Source organism: Eschrichtius robustus, chromosome 12, assembly GCF_028021215.1.
Source record: "Eschrichtius robustus isolate mEscRob2 chromosome 12, mEscRob2.pri, whole genome shotgun sequence".
NCBI lineage: Eukaryota > Metazoa > Chordata > Mammalia > Artiodactyla > Eschrichtiidae > Eschrichtius > Eschrichtius robustus.
In genome coordinates this window covers 67446947-67466652 of record NC_090835.1, presented here as the reverse complement: position 1 = coordinate 67466652, position 19706 = coordinate 67446947, and the positions used below count along the sequence as shown (strand labels likewise).

Sequence of the window (19706 nt, the reverse complement as noted above, 5' to 3'; positions counted from 1 at the left end):
GTGCACCTAGGGCTCGCGGCCCTCCCACTTGGAGCCTGTGCCCTGTTCGACAGCTGAGACCCTTATTTAAAATTTACCTCCCAATCACCCCAAACACGTGGAAGAGAAAGGACACTGTGTATTTTGTATTTAAAAGTAATTATATTAATTATTTAAAGAGTGGAAAACAAAATGACAAAAAAGATAAAGAGAGAAATGCCAACAAAAATCAGCGGACTTTGGAGACAGGGCTCTCCAGGGGTGAGCCTGGCACCCTCATCTTTGCCTCAGGGCTCTCCTCAGAGACTGTGGGGGGTTGGGGGCCGAACCCCGCCTCCCTCACACCCCACCTGCAGCACCCACTGTGAACGTTGTAATACATGGTCTCCTTTGTCTCAGGGCTCTGCCTCTCTCTGCCCAGGGTGGGGCTCGCTCATCTCTACCTACCAGGTGTTTGGCTCCGCGACCCGCATGCCTGCTGTCTTTCACTTGGTCTGGGGCTCGCAGGAATTCCTGCTACTTGGGGACCAGGCCAGTCCCTCAGGGGAGAAATGGAACAGTGAGGGGTGTGTAAAGGGCCTGCGGTCAGCAGACTGTTGAACTATTGAAATTCTTCCACGTTAGCTGGGAAATCGCCGTGGCCCTGAGCCCCGCCAGTACACCACTGCCATCCTGGCCACCCCCATCCCTCCCCTGGGTGCCCCCTCACCTTCTCTGATCCTGCAATTAAAGGGTTAATGTGCAGCATCTGGATGGGACTCCCAGGGCCTTGTCTAGCACTATGACCTGCGTCCATTCTGACTGACGGTTAAAAAATGTGATTGTTTCCTGCTGGGGTGTATGTGTGTGGTGCTTGTGTTGTTATTTCAATCCCCACCCCCACTCTCATCCAGCGGCGCCCCTTCTTCCCGGCTGAGCTGTTACCAGAAATGAATGGCTTAATCCCTATTTCCTGGAGGGCCTGTCCAGCTGGGGTGTTAGGGTGCAGAGAGAGTTCATAAAGCCTGGCATACGAGTTCAGAATCTCAAACGGATCCCCCAGTGACAGCAGGTGGGGGTCCAGGGTTCTGCCTGATGCTGGCACTGGATTGGTTCAGTGTGAGGGTGTGCGTGCCCTCCCTGGTTTCACCTCAAACACCCCATCACCCCCCAGCTTTAGGGACCTCAAGGCTGGAAGGAGCCTTAGATGTCTAGCCTGAACTGTTTTCAGATGAGACTGAGGCTCACTTTCACGACAGCGTTTACCGCCCCAGTCCCTTTGGTACAGGCTTGCATGTCCTGCCATAAAAAGCCAGGGTTGCGGCTGGGGCCCCTCATGCTTGTGTGTATTAGGGTCTACATTACTCCAGGCTTTGTGCCGTGTCAAGATGCATAATCCTCGCCCAGTGTCTCCTCCGACTCCGTGCCGCCCGCCGGCGGCCCCTCTCGGGGTTTATTCAGCAGCTCCGAGCCCTCTGGGTCAGGTGTCTCCTCTGTTCAGGGCTGGCTGCACAGACGGGCATTCTTGGCAGCTCCTGGGCTTCCCATCCTCACACAGCACATCCTGCCTCCCGCCCGTCCCGGCAGGAGATGAAGACTTCTTTCAGGGCCTCCTGATTACGACGCCCCTTTCCTCGGGCTGCTGGTGCGGGAGGGGGACGGTGTACGAGCGTGTGCACGTATGTGTGTCCCTGTTTCTCTTCCGCAAACCCCCGGTGCGGGTCGGGGAGGGGCTGCTTTGCACCCCAGACCCGGAGTCCCAGTAGGCAGCGCCCCCGTACTTCTTCCTCCTGGCGGATCCCCGACGGCAAGGACAAAGCCCCGATCTTTGAAACCCTGAAGTGTTGGAGCTAACTCAGTATCGATCCCAGGGAGCTCTCCTATGGGCATCTAGAAGTCCGGCCTCGCATCGGCGGCGGTTGGGCAGGAAAACCGAGCGCAGGTGAAAACCCCCTTCCGCGCGCCTGCTCTTCGGGCTCCGCGCATCTCTCTGCCTCTGCGGCCCCCTGGTGGCGGCGCGGAGACCTCGCCCGGCTAAAGCGCAAGCGCAGTGATTCCGTGCCCTAAGACGTCCCTAAACCACCGCCCCTCCTGCATCACCAACTGAACCCTCATTCCCACTCCCCCAACCCAGGAGGGAGCCGAATGGAGCAGAAGCCCCTGGCCCTCGTCTATATGGAATCAGGCGATGGACGTGGTTTCTGGGATCAGCCACGCCCTCCCCTCCATCTCAATGGCTTCAGGCACCCTTCTCCCCCCAATCCCAGGCCTCATCTGAACAGAAGATCAGACCTAAATAGATGCTCCTCACACCGCTCGCCCGCACCCACTCCCAGACAAGCCGGGCCAGAGCTGAGGTTTCTCCGGAGCTCTCTTTGCAGTTGGAGCCAAACCCACAGAGGTCGCCCTTGGAGCACAGAGGGGAGTGTTCCCAAAGGTCACTTTTGGTCAGATGCTCTGAGCTCAGAGAGCTTTTCTCCGTGGAAACAAAGCCATGCATTTACTCAACTAACATTTATACACGGCGGTTAGGTCCCCAGGCCCATGCACAAAAGTCTATTTAACTAGTATGCCAAGCAACCCCGTATAACGGTTTTATGAGCAATTCTGTGCCAAGCTGCAGCCAAGGACGCCAGGACCACAGCCCTCTCCTTGCAGTGGGGCATCTCCTGCCCCCTCCTCCAGCAAGCTGGGGCCTGGCTCTAAGGAAAGATGAGGGGAAGCACCCAGAGGTGGAAGTTTTGGGGTGTGACTGGGCGTGGGTAGTGCAAGCGTCCTGAAATCTGGACATGTGGGTACTGGCAGGGGCTCCAGTGGCTTGTGGAGAGTGGAGGCTTCTAGATGGGATGGGGAGGAGATAAAGGAGAGAGAAATAGAGAATTGGGGGAGTGACTTTGGGCCCCCCAGGTTGGAGGAGGGTGTGAAGGTCCTAGACACATACACAGCCAACAACAGGTTGGGAGGCTTAGGAGGGGAGGACTAGGAGTGGGGAGGACTATGAGATTATAGCGCGAAGGCTGGGAGCATGTCCTCTAGCCTGTCACATCTTGGAGCTGCTTCTCAGCCTTGAGCTGATATTTGTGGCGTCTGTGACTTATGGTCAAAAAACAACTTGTAAAATTTGGACAACTTAGGTAACTGTACTTGGGAGCACGACATATCCCAGAGGGCCATGGCCTACATATCTCTGTCTTCCCTTGGTCATCAAGTCAGTGAAATACGGCACCACTGCGTGAATTCTTACACATTTTCTTTGCCTAAAGTACGTGAACATGCTTTGGTTATAGCTGTTGTGGTTCTGTTTATGTCACTATCAAACATGACATTCACCAACATTCATTCATTAGACATACCTGACACCACTTAGCGGTAGAAAAGCCCAATTCCACTTTGCTGTGTCTTTAAAGAGTGATTTTTTTTTTTTTTTTTTGGCTGTGTTGGGTTTTCATTGCCCCGCATGGGCTTTCTCTAGTTGAGGCAAGCAGGGGCTACTCTTCCTGCGGTGCACGGGCTTCTCATTGTCGTGGCCTCTCTTGCTGCAGAGCACAGGCTCTAGAGCGCAGGCTCAGTAGTTGTGGCGCATGGGCTTAGTTGCTCCGGGGCATGTGGGATCTTCCCGGGCCAGGGATCGAACCCATGTCCCCTGCATTGGCAGGCGGATTCTTAACCACTGAGCCACCAGGGAAGCCCTAAAGAGTGATTTTATGGCTATTGCAAAAGCTTTGAAGATACTAAGTCTCCTACCTGGCAGCTCGGGATGCAACATGGATATTGGAAAGTATATCAGCCACTGTATTGTCTTATTGATTTATTACAATAAGTAAATCTATACCAGCTCCTTTCTGAAATCCTTTGATATGGCACCAAACTCAACAGATGCTCATGGGCCCACACAACAGCATCTGGGATTCCTTCTCCATCCTGTCAGTCACAGTTTTTGGGCTCTTTACTGGCAAGCACCGTGGAGGGTGCCATGTTGGACAAGGCACCATGTAAGGTGTGATTACCAAGAAGATAAGCAGCTGTGAGAGAGTTTTTAGTGACAGTCCTGCACTGGGGCTGAAGGAAACCATTCCATCATTTTACTGTATCTGATGCTTGAGGGTGATATGTACTTTGAGAGCTCCATTTTACATTTCCATGAATCTACTCTTGTTATAGCCTGGCTGCGAACAAGAGATGCTGTATATATTGGTTCAGATTAGGTTGAGCTGTGAGACACAGATACCCTGAGAACAATCGTGGTTTAACCAAGATAGACTTTTATTTCTCTCTCACGTTGAGCTCCAGGGCTGGTATGGTGTTTAACAGTGTCAGAGATTCAGACTTTTTTCCATCTTCTTGTTCCACCAGCCTCAACATGGCTCTTCCTTCTCAGGTCCAATATGACTGCTTGAGTTCCAGCTTTCAGGTTTGCATTCAAATCAGCAGGAAAGAGGAAGGGGAAAGAAGGACCCATCACCCTCTTTATAAGGCCACCTTCTAGAAGTTGCACACAGCAGTTCTCCTTACAGAGCATTGGACAGAACTTACGTGTGGCCACACATAACTGGAAAGAAGGATGGGAAACTAGGACTTATTCTGGAAGTCCATGTGCCCAAATAAAACAGAAAGTTCTATTAGGAACTGTGGAATTATGGATATTGGGGAACAATTCTCTGCCTGCCATGTCTCTAAATAATTTCTTTAGATCCAGAAAGGGGGGATTCTCCAGTGGCTGCTTTTACCAATAAAGCAGTCCCACAATTTCCATAAAAATCAATCGTTTAAGAACGTATTTGCCCTGAGGGGAGGAGTTTCCAATATTATCTACCCCCGAGCACTAGGCAAAGTATTAAGCAGAAATTTAAAAACAAATAGGCTATGTATTCTGTTTTGCTGGCAAACTTCCCTCTAGGGATTTCTTGAAGTTTCTGCAGGCTGTTACAGGCATCTAGAGCTTGTTCCTGTGTCACACTTTCCTCCCTGACTTCACCATGAGTTATCTCTATTGGTGTGCTTGCCTCTGAGTGAGAAGATAATTGGCCTTGTTGGAGTATAAGTAGAATAGTTAGACTGTGTATCATCTCAAGATGATTTTAATTAGAAATGTCAGCCACTTGAATTTTCAGAGACCCATGCCATACAGATATGTATTCAATACTCCAATCCTTAAACTCCAGTGGTCTATATGTCTATTTGCCCTCTAGAGCAGTGCTGTCCACTAGAACTTTCTGTGATGAAGGAAATATTCTGCATCTGTGTGATCCAGTATGGCAGCCACTAGCCGCATGTAGCTATCAAGCACTTGAAAAGTGGTTAGTGCACCTAAAGAATTTTATTTTATTTTTTTGTTTGTTTTTTGGCCACACAGCATGTGGGATCTTAGTTCCCCAACCAGGGACCAAACCCGTGTCCCCTGCATTGGGAGAACAGAGTCTTAACCACTGGACCGCCAGGGAAGTCCCACAAGAATTGTATTTTTAATTTTATTAAATTTTAATTAATCTAAATAGCCACATGTAGCTAGTGGCTACCATATCAGACAGCACAGCCCTAAGGTATCCTGTTTAAAGATCCATATGATTTGGATCCATTTTTAGTAATATGATGAAGAGATCCAAGTTTAATACAGATGTAGGAGATGCAGATTTCAGAATTCACACATGCCAATTAATTTCTGGTTTTCTTTTTTGGGGTAGGGTGTTTCAAGGGCGAGGGCTTTTCCCTGATCTTAGGCAGATTTTTTTCTCCCCCTATTTACTGAAAATTTTATGGTTTTATGGTTCATTCCTTTTAATCATAAAATCAATAAGGGAAGACATAGTTTTGGGTTGCAGTTGCTTTTTAAAAAATCAGGTTTACTGAGATATATTTTACATACAATGAAATTCATCTTAGCTGTACTGTCCTATGAGTTTTAACAAGCATATTCATTGTGTAATCACCACCACTATCAAGATAAAGGCTATTTCTACCACCCCCATAACGTTCCTCACAGGCATAATTGTTTTCAATTCACTCCTGGTTAATGTGTCATAAGTGTAACGAACAATTTTAATACTTGCATTAGGTTTAGGTCATCTCTTTAACTTCTGCTTTATTGGATTGTGCCTCAGGGGAAAAAAATCTACTGAGGTCATATAATAAATGAGACTTGTTGGGGCAGCCATGGGAAAGCAAACTGGTGATGGACATAGTTTATTGATATTGAGAAGAATATATCAGCCAGATGAATGCATACACGCTAATCAAGGATTGACCTAGAAAGATCTTTTACTAAGGAAATAATATCAGGTACAATGCTAACCTCATTTTGTTTATTTTTATTTATTTATTCTTTTAAACCTTTAAAAAAATTTATTTTATTTTATTTTTGGCTGCATTGGGTCTTCGTTGCTGTGCGCGGGCTTTCTCTAGTTGTGGTGAGCTGGGGCTACTCTTCGTTGCAGTGCGCGGGCTTCTTACTGCGGGGGCTTCTCTTGCTGCAGAGCACGGGCTCTAGGCGCGCGGGCTTCAGTAGTTGTGGCTCGCAGGCTCTAGAGCGCAGGCTCAGTAGTTGTGGCGCACGGGCTTAGTTGCTCCGTGGCATGTGGGATCTTCCCGGACCAGGGCTCGAACCCGTGTCGCCTGCATTGGCAGGCGGATTCTTAACCACTGCACCACCAGGGAAGCCCTATTTTTAAAAAATTAGATGAGTGAAATATATAAAAAGTATTTAGAACAATCCCTGGCATCTAGTAAGCACGATTTAAGAATTAGCTATTAAAAAAAAAGAATTAGCTATTATTCTTTAAAAAAAATTTATTGATAGTTGATTTACAACATTGTGTTTGTTTCAGGTGTACAGTAAAGTGATTCAGTTATATATTTTTTTCAGATTAAATTCCACTATAGGTTATTATAAGATATTGAGCATAATTCCATGTGCTATACAGTAAATCCTTGTTGCTGATCTATTTTAGGTATAGTAATTTGTATCTGTTAATTCCCTACTCCTAATTTGTCTCTCCCTCCCTCTTCCCTTTGGTAATCATAAATTTGTTTTCTATGTCTGTGAGTGTGTTTTGCATACAGATTCATTTGTATTAGTTTTTAGATTCCGTATATAAGTGATATCATATAATATTTGTCTTTCTCTGACTTCACTAGGTATAATATTCTCTAGGGCCATCCAGGTTGCTGCAAATGGCATTCTTTATTTTTTAATTAAAAAAATTTTTGTTTTACTTTTTAAAAATTGAAGTATAGTTGATTTAGTGTTGTGTTAATTTCTGCTGTACAGCAAAGTGACTCAGTTATACATATATATATACACATTATTATTATTATTTTTAACAGTCACTATACTTTTTATTTTTATTTTTTATTTTATTTTTTATTTTTGGCTCTGTGGGTCCTTGTTGCTGTGTGCAGGCTTTCTCTAGTTGCGGCGAGCGGGGGCTACTCTTCGTTGCGGTGCGCGGGCTTCTCATTGCGGTGGCTTCTCTTGTTTCAGAGCACGGGCTCTAGGCATGCGGGCTTCAGTAGTTGTGGCATGCGGGCTCAGTAGTTGTGGCGCACAGGCTTAGTTGCTCTGCGGCATGTGGGATCTTCCCAGACCAGGGCTTGAACCCGTGTCCCCTGCATTGGCAAACGGATTCTTAACAACTGTGCCACCAAGGAAGCCCTACACATTATTTTCTTAATATTATTTTCCATTATGGTTTGTCCCAGGACATTGAATATATTTCCCTGTGCTATAAAGTAGGACCTTATTGTCCAATATTTCATTCTTTTTTTTAATCACTGAGTAATATTTAGAATTAGCTATTTGGGGGGAGGGATAAATTGGGAGATTGGGATTGACATATACACACTACTCTAAATAAAATAGATAACTAGTAAGAACCTGCTGAACAGCACAGGGAACTCTACTCAGTACTCTGTAATGGCCTATATGGGAAAAGAATCTAAAAAAAAAGAGTGGATATATGTATATGTATAACTGATTCACTTTGCTGTACACCTGAAACTAACACAACATTGTAAATCAGCTATACTTCAATAAAAATTTAAAAAAAGAATTAGCTATTATTTTTATATGGTATTTTTCATTTTTATTATATTTATTTATTTGGCTGCATTGTCTTTGTTGCTGTGTGCGGGCTTTCTCTAGTTGTGGCGAGCGGGGGGCTACTCTTCGTTGAGGTGCGCAGGCTTCTCATTGCGGTGGCTTCTCTTGTTGTGGGTCACGGGCTCTAGGCGCGTGGCTTCAGTAGTTGCGGTTCACAGGCTCTAGAGCGCAGGCTCCATAGTTGTGGCGCACCAGCTTAGTTGCTCCACAGCATGTGGGATCTTCCTGGACCAGGGCTCGAACCCATGTCCCCTGCATTGGCAGGTGGATTCTTAACCACTGCGCCACCAGGGAAGTCCCTAACTATTATTCTTAATATTGCTATAATTCACAATTAACTTCTGAGATTCACCTACCTTTGGACTGGCCAAAATGAGATGTTAAAGAGTTCTGTTGGTGGGATGGATTATCTCAAGTTTCTCCAACTATTTTATCATAATTGTTTTTTTACATACTCTGTTAGAGACTTGGCACTGTTTCATATTTACATTTTTTGGTGGGGAAGTGAAATTCCAGAGGTTCAGAGTGGGAGCTTTTCTATTTCCCGGAATTGCAGTAGTAAATTCAACATACCCAAGGGCAGGTGAAATCACCATAGGAACTTTTTTGTTTCTCTGTAACCTCATTTAATGTTATCACAACTTATTCCTTTAGATACTTTCTCCTCCACATGCCCCAACAGTCAAAATAGCCCTCTTATTAGATTAAGTTTCCTAATTAAAAGTTCCTGTTGATCCTGTATCCCAAAGTTCCTAGAATTCTGCAATATTGTCCTTTGTCCAAAGTTTTAATAGAGTGTAGTGTTTCCAGACAGATCTACTACTGTAACAGATCTGGAGGGAAGGAAATTGAAGTTATTTGTGCTGTCCTGGGAGAGGATCTGGCTTGATTTTCAGGGCAAAGCTCTTTAAACTCAGAGGGTGAATCAGAGGAGGTGTGTTGAAGTGCTTCCTTTCCTGTATGTACTGAGAAAACATGTTCTTAAAATTTTGTAAGCTCTTTGTCTTGGGGATTCCCTTTGGCTTCGTTCCCAGCACTTCTCAACTGCATTAGTTGAGGGTTTGCCAAGATTCTTTCTATGGCTGTAGCTTCTGTATCTGCTAGAATTGGACGGTTCTTGATGCTTCTTTAATCTCTTTTGTAAATGTATTAAGTTGCTAGTGGGCCTCTTATGTTTTTGAGATTTTGCTATCCCCAAATCTAATGATCCATGACCAGAAAAGACTCTTTATCTCTACCTTCCCTGGCTTCTCAAATTCTTTTTTTTTAAATTTAATATTTATTTATTATTTATTTTGGCTGCGCCAGGTCCTAGTTGCGGCACGCGGGATCTTCGTTGCCACATGTGGGATCTTTAGCTGTGGCATGCAGAATCTTTAGTTGCAGCATACAAACTCTTAGTTGCAGCATGCATGTGGGGTCTAGTTCCTGGACCAGGGATCGACCTGGGCCCCCTGCATTGGGAGCGCAGAGTCTTAGCCACTGGACCACCAGGGAAGTCCCTCAAATTCTTTTTCATTTTTCAGTTTTCTAGCAGCTTATCCTACAGCCTCCAGTAAAGGCCACTAAGAGAGGGCCTACATTTTTTTTTAAGAGAAAGATTGTAAACTCTACTCTGCCTGTCCAATATGGTAGCCACTAGTCACATATGGCTATAATTTAAATTTAACTAGTTTAGAATTAAATGAAAATTTCAGCCCATTAGTTGCACCAGCCAATGGCATTTTCAGTGCTCAAGAGTACATGTGGCTAGTGGCTGCTCTATTGGGCAGCTCAGATATAAACATTTCCATCAAAGCAGAAAGTTCTATTGGGCAGGGCTGCTCTAGATGTTCTCTGATGATCACACTCACTTTATAGATACTATGACTCTCTACTTTTGTAGACCTTCTTCTTTCTAAAGTTAATTTTGAAGGGTTGCCTTCTGTTGGTATATTTCTTTATATTCAATTATTTAACAAAAATATAAATATTGCAACAGAGCAATGATTAGTATATTTTCATGGCTGCTGTCCGAGGCACAGCCAAACTGCAGAAGTGCTGGTGCTGCCAAAGCCGCTACATTTGGCCATATTTATCCCGACTTTTTTTTTTTTAACTTTTGGCTGCGTTGGGTCTTCGTTGCCACGAGCAGGGTCTGCTCTTTGTTGCGGTGTGCAGGCTTCTCACTGCGGTGGCTTCTCTTGTTGCAGAGCACGGGCTCTAGGGCAGGTGGGCTTCAGTAGTTGTGGCGCACGGGCTTAGTTGCTCCGCGGCATGTGGGATCTTCCCAGACCAGGGCTCGAACCCGTGTCCGCTGCATTGGCAGGCGGATTCTTAACCACTGCGCCACCAGGGAAGTCCCACTCCAACATTCTTTACGAAAAAGTTAGAGAAAAGGTTACACATATAAAAGTCAGGGTAGGGACTTCCCTGATGGCGCAGTGGTTAAGAATCCGCCTGCCAATGCAGCGGACACGGGTTCGAGCCCTGGTCTGGGAAGATCCCACATGCCGCGGAGCAACTAAGCCCGTGCGCCACAACTACGGAGCCTGCGCTCTAGAGCCTGCAAGCCACAACTACTAAAGCCGCGCGCCTAGAGCCGGTGCTCTGCAACAAGAGAAGTCACCACAACGAAGAGTAGCCCCTGCTCACCGCAACTAGAGAAAGCCTGCGCGCAGCAACGAAGACACAACGCAGCCAAATAGATAAAAATTTAAAAAATGTATATATATTTTAAAAAATGTTGGAGTATTCCAACAAATTGTTCACAAATCCCTTGATTTCTTGCTCCAAGGCTAAATCCCACTGTCGGCCACTAGGTGGAGATGGGAGCCTATTGAACATTCCCTAGCTTTACAGAACATGTAAAATTCAGATGCTTTTCAATGGATAATCTGACTTTTCCCTCAAAAATCTTAGACCATTTCTCATAAAAATTAAAAATTACCCCACAGTTTTATTTATTTCTTTTAAAGTTTTATGTTTATTTATTTATTTTTAAAATTTTATTATTATTTTTCACTTTTATTTATTTATTTATTTACTATTATTATTATTTTGGCCGCATCGCGTGGCACGTGGGATCTTAGTTCTCTGACCAGGGATCAAACCTGTGCCCCCTGCATTGGAAGCACAGAGTCTTAACCACTGGACAGCCAGGGAAGACCCTAATTTTATTATTTTTTATTGAAGTATAGTTGATTTACAATGTTGTGTTAATTTCTGCTGTACAGCAAAGTGATTCAGCTATACATATATATATTCTTTTTCATATTATTTTCCATTATGGTTTATCCCAGATATTGAATATAGTTCCCTGTGCTATACAGTAGAACCTTGTTGTTTATCCATCCTATAGATAATAGTTTACATCTGCTCATCCCAGACTCCCAGTCCTTCCCTCTCCCATCCACAGTTTTAATTTCCTATAGTTGTCCAATAAAACAGGGAAAGGAAAGAAGTACTAAATCATTTATCTTCCATGTTTCCTTGGGACAACCCTCTATCCCTAAGATGGCAAGGTTCAAAACCTGATTTGATGGTTAGAATCCTGAGTTAACTTACAGCTTTATGACTGCAGTCTGATGACACCACATTAGGAGGAATTCTTGGCCAAACAGAAAGTCAGGGAGACCATCTTCTTTTCGTCAAACCCTATATTAATCTATTGGTTCTGCTTATAAGCAGAGGATGGAATGTTCAGTATTCTAAGGTAACAGTCAAAATGATTTTTGAACTAGGTTTAAAAATGTGGCTACAAAACAGAAATAGAGACACAGGTGTAGAAAACAAACTTATGGTTACCAAGGGGGGAAGGGAGGGAGGGATAAATTGGGAGATTGGGATTGACATATACACGCTACTATATATAAAATAGATAACTAATAAGGGACTACTGTACAGCACAGGGAACTCTACTCAATCCTCTGTAATGACCTATATGGGAAAAGAACCTAAATAAGAGTGGATATATGTATATGTATAATCGATTCAGTTTGTTGTACAGCAGAAACGAACACAACATTGTAAATCAACTATACTCCAATAAAAATTAATTTTAAAAATGTGGCAATCACCCCAAAGTTCTGGATCTTGGAGTGGAGACTTCCACAGGAGCCAATGTCAGCCCGTCAGGTCCCAGCTTCAGGGGCTGAAGGGAGACCGAGGGGAGAGGCTGGTTCTCATGTCTGAGGGCCAGTCACGAAGGTGGTTACTTTCTGAGGTTTTTCTAACAAGGAGAGAGTCTTTAGGATTTCCCAGGGCAGGGATAAACGCACACTAGAGTTACCAGCTCTCCTTTGCTCCCAGCCCAGACCACAGGGGGTTGAGGAGGAAAAACACGGGGTGGTGTGGCCCCGAGGCGTAGTGAGTGGACCTCAGAGCTTGGAGTCCAGAGGGTCATAAAGGAGTAACTCACTTCACGGTGACAGGCCTGTCCAGACTGGGGTGCTCCACGTGGCAGGGGTAGACGTCTCCCTGCTGACGGGTCATTTCCAGCATCACCAGGAGCTGGGAGGTCCAGTCTCCATCATAGATCAGGTGGATGGACGCAACCCCAGCTGTTTTCTTCTGTCCATTCAGGAACCAGCGGACTTGCATGTGGCCTGGATGGAAATCAGTCACATGGCAGATGAGCAGGTTGTGGGCTTGCAGGGGCTCTTTCTTGGAGGGGGAGACGTTCACTTTAGGTTGGACTAGGAGTGCGGGAAAGAATCTTGTTATGACAACGGAGACAGCTAATGCAGTGCGTTGAGTGATTTTCTTGCCAAATTGACATTTAAAAAAAAAATTTAAATTGAAGTATAGTTAACGTACAAGATTATATAAGTTACAGTTGTACAATACAGTGATTCACCATTTTTAAGCCAAATTGACTTTTAGATGTTAAAGATGAATATATCATCCATTAAGCTATTTGAAGGCAGAAGATGGGGGACAGAGTAGGAAAAGCAGAGTAAAACATTCAATTTTTCCAAGGAGGGCCTTGTCAGACACAATAAAGAGAGAGCAGAGAGGAACAGGAGAGGGTCAAAGTCAGCACTATAACACTTTCTATAACACTTTCACCAGAAACGTATAGGCTGGTAACTAATATTTTTTGAACAGAAATGTTGAACCAGTTGTGAAGCTACCTAAATTGACATTTTCCTACCTTGTTCAAAGGGGTGTATCATCCTGCCAAACATGATCTTAGAATCAGAATATATTCAGCCAGTAGCATTCTTTTGATCTCTTGGTCTGATATCCTCATTAGAAAACGAGAAGAAAAGAAGTAGCTTGATTCATTCTTCATTTAATGTATGTTTCCTGGTCTCCTCTACCCACCTCCCCCCAACTCCAAAAAAAAAAAAAAGAAAATTGTAGCAAGAGCCACAAACCCAATCTTTTTTTGTGTGTTTAATTAGCAGGGAGTCTGGCCTTTTCCCATGCTGGTCTGGCCCCCATGCACTGTGAAGCCTTCTGGGCTCAGGCCACCCAGCCTGGGACCCACTGGGGCTTGGAGATGGGATGGAGAGTGCTCCCCTCCTCTGCTGCCCGAGCCCACCCCTTCCAGGGTCTTCTCTCTCCCTCCCACCCTTTCACCTCTGTGCTTCAGGGTGAAACCTTTGTCCATGTGCAGTTTGTTTGCACATCACGTCCACCCACGATTTGTCTCAGTCCCAGGAACTCCCTCTGGATGTTCCAATTCTTGGCAGGGTTTTCTTTTTTTACATTTAAAAACATTTTATTGAAGTACAGTTGATTTACAATGTTGTGTTAATTTCTGCTGTATAGCAAAGTGACTTAGTTATACATATATATCCTTTTTCATATTCTTTTCCATTTTTTTTTCAGTTATACATATACATGTATCTATTCTTTTTCAAATTCTTTTCCCATTTAGGTTATTACAGAGTATTGAGCAGAGATCTTTGTTCTATACAGTAGGCCCTTGTTGGTTATCTATTTTAAATATTCCAGTGTGTACATGTCAATCCCAAACTCCCGATCTACCCCTCCCCGCCCCCTTCCCTACCAGTAACCATAAGTTAGTTCTCTAAGTCTGTTTCTATTTTATAAATAAGTTCATTTGTATCATTATTTTTAGATTCCACATATAAGCTATATCAAATGGTATTTGTCTTTCTCTGTCTGACTTACTTCACTTAGTATGATAATCTCTAGGTCCACCCATGTTGCTGCAAATGGCATTATTTCATTCTTTTTAATGGCTGAGTAATATTCCATTTTATATATATCACATCTTCTTTATCTATTCATCTGTCAATGGACATTTAGGTTGCTTCCAAGTCTTGGCTATTGTAAAAAGCTCTGCTGTGAACATGCAGTGATGTGCCCCATCTTGGTCACAGCCACAAATGCCCCCATGGCACTGTCAAACTGGATGTACACCACTCTGTTATAAAGGTATCACTTCCAGTAGCGGTCCATCACTCCCAGTAGCAGTCACTCCTCCTCTGTACACGTACAGCTCTGCGGAAGGTAGAGACCAGGGCAGAGCTGGGCTGGGAGAGGCTCCCATGCCCCCAAGAGACTCTGCCCACTTTCCCTGTGACGTCGAGTGGCTGCATCCAGGACCACATAGTGGTCTTTTGCCTCTTTTCTCCTGAGTCTCCATCCTCCTTCGGCAGAGTGTCCGACTGGAGAACTCAGAGGCCTCCCTCTGCCTTCTGTCCAGAGCAGAGTCACAATTACAACTTTGTGTTCAGTGTTTTCTCTCTATCCCCTCACCTCACCTCCAGCCTCTTTGTAGTTCTCTCTCAAGGCATTGACACATCAATTCAGTGTTATTCCTGTCGATGTAAAGGTATTTTGATGACTACCCCTAAACCCGTCACCTCCCAGTGTGAAATGATAGAATATACAATGTTCTTGGACTCAGTCATGTGACCTTGGAGAAATCACAGAACCCCCCTGGTCCAAAGTTTTCCTACCCCATAAATGGAGGATTTAACTAAATCATCTCTGAGGTCCTTTCCAGCATTAATCATAAAGAGTCCTACCCTAGAGAACCTTCAGGTCTAAGAGGAAAACAAGCAGGTGGACAGGTGGAGAGAGCTGGAGAGAGTGACATGGCATCTCCTTAGGGTACCTCTTGACTTCTCACTGGTCCTCATCTGCTGGAAAGATCATCTTCTTAGGGGCCTGTGAGGGGAGAAATAGAAGGGAGCAGGGAGCAGGTGTAAAGGAATGAAGGATGCACTGCTAACCGGGGAGTCCTAACCACACTGTTTGTCCTACTGCAGGTGACAACCTTTCTGCGACAGAAGAGGACAGAGGGGAGTCCCCAGCATCAGATCTACTTTATGTATTTATTTACTGTCTGCATGCGCGGCTTGCGGGATCTTAGTTCTCCGACCAGGGATTGAACCCAGGGCCACAGCAGTGAAAGCGCAGAGTCCTAACTTCTGAATCGCCAGGGAATTCTAATTTATTTATTTATTTTTGTCAGATCTACTTTAAACCTCCAGTCCCTTTGAATCTCTGTGCTCCTCAGCACCAATGATGGGAGTCTCCAAAGACTCCTCCAAATCCTGCCCATCTGTGATTCCACTCACACTTAGCACCTTGCAAAGGGCCTGACACATAGAAAGCACTTAATACATGTCGACATTTGAAGTATGGTGACAAGGTGATCCCCACACTGATCTATAAGCCCCGGTCTCCTCTGGGACTTCTTCCCACACAGCATCCTTCCTGAGAAATACCAGAGACCAATAAATACCTGCGTGTCAGAGCAGGACATCTCTGGTGCCTTCTTTGCGACTCCAGGGCCTGTCCCTGGTCTCGCTATACTTTCAAGTCCCTAGCAGCACGTATCCTGGACACGTAATGTGGGTACAGATACTGCAGTCTGTGACCTGCCAGGAGGTAGGTCTTGAGAATGTTCGCTCTGCCCTGCGTCCTTCCCTAGCCGAGAGCAGGAGGTGGAGGGAACAAGGATGGCTGCTGTTCACTACGGGGCTGATTTACTCTGAACTATTCCTCACATTGTCTCTATGCTGCTGCTGACCTCCTTTGACACCCCTTTTATTTCACCCAGAATTCTGATCACCTCTAGACCCCCTGGGTGCCCCTCCTACTCTAGGTGCCCCATCTTCTAGGAGACCTACTTTTAAAAAATTTTTATTGAAATATAGTTGATTTACAGTTTTGTGTTAGTTTCAGGGGTACAGCAAAGCGATTCAGTTTTTTATATATATATATTCTTTTTTTTACATTCCTTAACATATATACAAGATATTGAGTATAGTTCCCTGTGCTATACGGTAGGTCCTTGTTGTTTATCTATTTTATATATAGTAGTGTGTATATTTTAATCTCAAACTCATAATTTATCCCTCCCCCACTCCCCTTTGGTAACCATAAGTTAGTTTTCTATGTCTATGTCTATGTCTATGTCTATATCTATGTCTATGAGTCTATTTACATTTTGTAAATAAGTTCATTGGCATCATTTCTTTAGATTCCACATATAAGCAATATCGTATGATATTTGTCTTTCTCTGCAGTAGACTTTTTGTTTGTTTGTTTGTTTTTGTTTAATTAATTAATTTATTTATTTTTGGCTGTGTTGGGTCTTCGTTTCTGTGCGAGGGCTTTCTCTAGTTGCAGCGAGCGGGGGCCACTCTTCATCGCGGTGCGCGGGCCTCTCACCATCGCGGCCTCTCTTGTTACGGAGCACAAGCTCCAGACGTGCAGGCTCAGTAGTTGTGGCTCACGGGCCTAGTTGCTCCGTGGCATGTGGGATCTTCCCAGACCAGGGCTTGAACCCGTGTCCCCTGCATTGGCAGGCAGATTCTCAACCACTGTGCCACCAGTGAAGCCCAGACATAATGTTTTGAAGGCATTTCCCATAGAAACGTTGTTAAGCCCTTAGTGATTCAATGTCATCTTTGATACCACGTCATATTGCACCGTAGCCACTACTCTTCTGACAGCCCTGCCCCCCCGACCCCGGCCAGGCTTTACTTTATTCCCTTTAACTTCTTTCAGGGGCATCTGTGAGCACCTTTGGAGACCCCAATATGTTAGCTAGTTTACTCATGTCTGAATCGCAGTTGTGGATCAAGGTCTGATCTCTCCCATAGGGTCGAGAGCAAAGTATGGAGATACAGATGAGTATCTGTCTGAATTTGGGGAATTTTAACATAAACTACTTCACTGTTCTCTTACACATGGTCTTGGTGGTGAATTGGAACTAGAAATTACGAGGTGCTATGAGGATTTGATACAGGAACCTTGAAGTCATAATATTATTATACATTACATATAAGGGGCAGCCGGAGGAGGAGGCCATTTCCTGTTTCTCACTTCCCCTCTGGTCCGGTCCTGGTTCACAGGCCAAAATAGTAACTCCCTTACTTCAGGGAGCACCACCACCTCCAAAGAAAAACAACAAACAGGCCCATAGGTGTCCTTAAAAGAAGTATTAGTAAATATAGACTAGCCACTTAAAATGAGCATAAACGATGCATTTACAAAAATAAGAGAAGCTATTGTATTAAAAAAAAAAAAACCTAGGGGATATAGGGAAAACTATATAGAAGTTCTAGGTGTAAAAATATTTAATAGTCGGGTATTCCCTGGTGGTCCAGTGGTTAGGACTCGGCGCTTCCACTGCGGGGGGGTGGGGGTGGGGGGGTGAGGATGGGGGTGGGGCACAGGTTTGATTCCTGGTCTGGGAACTAGGATCCCGCATGCCAAGAGGCACGGCCAAACAAAAACAAAACAAAACAAACAAGCTATATATATATATATGTATATATATATAAAATAGTCAGAAGAAAAACCACATTAATGAGAATAAATATTGGGAGAGATACAACTGAAAAACAGTTAGTAAGCTGGAGGACTAGACTAAAGAACTCTCTTAGAATAAAAGATGGAAGGATAAAGAAATTGAAAACAGAGAAGAAAAGCCAAAAGAGATGAAAGAGAGACGTGCCCAATGTGGGTAATATGAATTTCATAAAAATAAAAATAGAGAGGAGAAATAGTTGCAGAAATAAAAGAGACAAATTCTTAGAATTAAAACATAAAGAGGCTCCATAATGGCCTACAGTAAGATATGGACAAACCCATTTTAGATACAATATAACAAATTTTAAAATAGCAGACAATGAGAGAATTCTAAAAGATTCTGGAGAGACACACTGACAGCAGATTTCCTAATGTCAACACTGGATGCAAAAAAGTCATTGGGATAATATTATTTAAAATATTAAAGAGAAAAAAGTCAAACTTAGAACTTAATACAACAGCTAAACGTTATTCAAAGTGATGATATAATAAAAATGTTCTCAAGCATACAAAGCTTCAGAAGGTTTGCCACACAAATACATTTAAAACACTTTTGGAGGAAGTATTCCAATAAGAGAAAATTTCAGGAGGTGCCAAAAAGGTATGGGAAGTAAGACTGATCAAATACCTTGGTGAAGGAGAAGTATTTGAACGTATTTGAAAGCATGCTAAGGTGCTTATCTGGTTAGAGGGAAGATGGGGGAGGTACAGACAACACTTTTTAAAAAAACAATGATGGAACACATGCACCCCAATGTTCACTGCAGTACTATTTACAACAGCCAGGACATGGAAGCAGCCTAAATGTCCATTGACAGATGAATGGATGCAGAAGCTGTGGTACATATATACAAAGGAATACTACTCAGCCATAAAAAAGAATGAAATAATGCCATTTGCAACGACATGGATGGACCTAGAGATTGTTATACTAATTGAAGTAACTCATACAGAGAAAGACATATATCACGATATCACTTATGTGTGGAATCTAAAAAATGGTATAAATGAACTTATTTACAAAACAGAAATAGAGTCACAGATGTAGAAAACAAACTTATGGTTACCAAGAGGGAAAGGAGGGAGATAAATTGGGAGATTGGGATTGACATATACACACTAATATGTATAAAATAGATAACTAATAAGAACCTATTGTATAGCACAGGGAACTCAATACTCTGTAATGACCTATATGGGAAAAGAATCTAAATAGAGTTGATATGTATATGTATAACTGATTCACTTTGCTGTAGAACAGAAACTAACACAATATTGTAAATCAACGCCACTCAGTGTAGGAAAGAGCATCAGAGCAGGTGGTTTTTTGTTTGTTTGTTTGTTTGTGCCAAAAAGCAGTCCATAGACTGGCTGCCCAAGAATCATCTAGGGAGCACGCTAAACACACAGGTCCCCTGGCCCTACTTTGGAAAAGCTACTCTAAATCAGGTCAGGATGGAACCTAGGAATCTGTATTTTTAACACACTTCGTGGCTGATCCTCCTGTGTGGCCAGGTTTGGAAACACAGACTCAGATGATTTCTTAGATCCCTTCCAAGTCGAAAATCATTTATTTCATCACTTTTGACACATTGCCTTCCGATATTTGGTTAGACTTCTCTTTACCAGGATAGACAGTTAACTTTATATATATATTTTACATTAGACTAAATTCTGCCAATGCCTCCCAATTAGAAGCCAAAAGTAAGGGTGATGCAATCCACACAGGGCAACCTCCAGGCTGAGACACGGGCATAGGGGACATGGAGGGACTCATGGAGGTTACCCAGCACCCTCTGCCCTCCTCAGAAAGGTCCACTGGAACTCCTTATGGCTCTTTTTCACTCTAAATATCTCTAACGATTAT

At 43.9% G+C, this 19706-nt stretch overlaps 1 pseudogene; it reads right to left on the bottom strand.

The window, feature by feature from the left end:
* Positions 1-12448: 12448 nt before the first annotated feature.
* LOC137774048 (HLA class II histocompatibility antigen, DP beta 1 chain-like) lies at positions 12449-14467 on the bottom strand (annotated as a pseudogene).
* Positions 14468-19706: the final 5239 nt, after the last annotated feature.